Below are 2,702 nucleotides of genomic sequence, written 5' to 3' on the forward strand. Positions count from 1 at the left end.
TCCGGTCTTTAACTCTGACGTCATTAGCCGTTTCCGGGTCCAAACTCTGCTTTAGATCCCAAATTCAAAGGAACACTGCGGCATCACTGAGAGTTGAAAACTGTCTAAATTCTTTAATCTTTAATAAAATGATCAGTGTGGCTGCTCTACCGGGTGTAACAAGTTTAACATCCAGGCATCCATGAAAACAAGATTTATGAAATTTAACAGAATTAGAAGTTAGCAAGCTAGCTCGCTAGTTTCCACCTAAACATAATATGCCATGTTCTGAATGAGGGATTTTTGAATAAATTAAGACATACAGCTCTGCTATCACTTCCAACATAAATGAAGACATGAAACTAAACAGTAGTGACATTTGTGGGGTTACTGAAGCCAGGCTAGCTGGTTTATGATGATGTGCTACATGATGGCTAGCTACACAGCTATGGTTAGCATAATAAACACATTAGCACAGTGAAGCTGGAGGATGAACGCTAACTTTTTTCCACTCGATGAAACTTTCGTGAGGATTCCTGATGGTTAGAAACAAATGCAATCACATGGCAGGATGCTGTAAATGGACCAAACTTCAGTCGGGAGAACAACTGAGACAATCCATCCACAATATGAGGTTATTCATTAATATACTGCTGCATGGGCTGGGCTGTAGTTATGTAACACTGATGTAGCGCTAATGAGTTAATACAGGCTAGGGATTGAGTGTGATTATTATTAATCAGAAGATTTAGGAATGCTACTGGAGCTGATGGGCAGTAATTAAATACACACAACACAAAATGCTTTTGCAGGTACCATGTATTTAACCGAAAGCAAAGAAAATTAAGAAAAGAAAATGAAAGCTTAAATAATCATTCCTGCTGTAGCTATTTAATTAATAGAAAAACCCAGTGGGGGTGCACAAAAACAACTAAGCAAATTCTTCTGGCTTATACCAAGCAATATAGATTCTCAAAAAAAGTTCCCCATAAATAACACATGTTAACATCGAAAACACTGATCCACACTAAAGTCCATGAGTTTTATCTGAATATCCATGAGAGATGTCCAAGCGCTATTGTCCATAAACGGGGGAACTGGTGTGTATGATTGTGGAAATCAGTGTATTCGGAAATTACGGGACAGAGCGTCGCCTTTGATAGCTTCCTACCAGTCCAGTGGAAGCTTCAATGCAGAATGAGTCCTGCTCCTAGCCGTTCATTGGCTCGCCATCCTTTTCCATACCCAAAAAAGGTTCACCTGGCCTGCATTAAATAAACAAGGCCAATAAGAAATCACAAGAATAACATACAAAAATGTCAGCCAATTAAGCTAAATACATTAAGTTATTCTTGTTCCTGTGTACACAATTTATAAAAATAAACAAACAATATATTGGTTAAATATAATATTTCTAACCAATAAGGATTTAACTGAAAACATTTCAACTGCTACATACATACATACTATGTAGCTCCGCAACATTTGTTATTCAACAACTATCAGTCAAATCAAAATCAAATTGTTTGGACCGGCAGCAGCCGATTAGGGTCAGCTGGTAGCAATACAAACAGTCAATTAAAAGTTCAAACTCACCAATTCCGTTCTGTTCAGTGCACAACAACATTATGGCTCTGGCTCACAGTAATCAGCATCTAAGTTGCATAAGTTAGTTGGTGTTAAAAAAATGCATTAAAACGGGAAAAGCAAATGTTTGCCAATACACACCTGCAACAGCTCTGTCACCTGGCTTGCCTCCACGCATCTGACGGGAGGAAGCCGGGACAGGCTTACTATGACCTACATGCCATTCGATTGGCTGAGCAAAGTCATGTGGTTGGAGTCATGCATTTGTGATGCGTTCAATGGCAGGAAATAAGTGCAGGAAACTACTCTGGGTTACACCCTCCCCCCTTGAATACATGCACGTCCCGTTGCATGACAACACTACACAATATGTACGACTGAAGGGTTAGAATTGGTGGTTGCGGTGGTCAAAGCATCTGACAGACTATGTAACAGAGACTGAACAACTGATATCAATGGATTGCCTAAGCGGGCATACTGAAGTCGCCTAGGTGGTGATCTGTGACGCGTTGACCGCCTCAGAGGGGGGGTCAATAACTGAATCTGAGCAATTAAGAGTTGGTAATGTCACAGGACTAGGCTCGGCCGCTAAGTTGTCAGAGACTCCAGGATCAGACAAGTCTGTAGACACGGTTTCAAGAATGGGTTCGGGTAAGATTTCAAGCAAATCTTCCCCCGATGTCTCATCAGCGTCAAACTCCAATGGGTCTTCCCTCTGGGATCCTGACAGAGCTTCTCCAGCTGATTCCATTTCAGGTGTAGATGTTGGAGGAAGTCTTTCCTCCTCACCACTGGGAAAAGACTGTAGGGGGTTGAGAGACTTCTCCACTCTAAACTCCATTGGGAGCGGGGCAAGGTGGACAAAGGTCGGTTCAAATACATTCTCTTCAACAAAGTACTCAGGAGATTCCTGTTGTTTCTTGGCCTGTTGACGAGTTAAAGAGGGTGTGATTGGAATAGTCTCATCTGATGGTCCTGACTCTGTTGCAGGAAGAAACCCACACGGAAGAAGGAGATCTCTGTGCAATGTGCGAATTGGGCCGTCTTTGCATTCTGGTTTTACAGTGTAGACGGGGAGATCTTTGGCACATTTCAGCACTACAAAGACATCTGGTTCCCATTTGTCAGCAAGTTTA

The 2,702-nt window shown here is 41.7% G+C and overlaps 1 long non-coding RNA gene across 1 annotated transcript; it reads right to left on the minus strand.

Annotated features, from left to right (window-relative positions):
* Positions 1-780: 780 nt before the first annotated feature.
* LOC146549747 (uncharacterized) lies at positions 781-1,804 on the minus strand. Its single transcript, XR_014890523.1, has 2 exons — positions 1,576-1,804; positions 781-1,244 (listed from the first exon to the last, which is right to left on the minus strand). It is a non-coding gene; the product is annotated as an uncharacterized LOC146549747 (long non-coding RNA).
* Positions 1,805-2,702: the final 898 nt, after the last annotated feature.

Source organism: Mchenga conophoros, linkage group LG22 (assembly GCF_057382185.1).
Source record: "Mchenga conophoros isolate Kocher_MC1m ecotype Shallow Benthic linkage group LG22, M_conophoros_male_GT1.1, whole genome shotgun sequence".
Classification (NCBI taxonomy): domain Eukaryota; kingdom Metazoa; phylum Chordata; class Actinopteri; order Cichliformes; family Cichlidae; genus Mchenga; species Mchenga conophoros.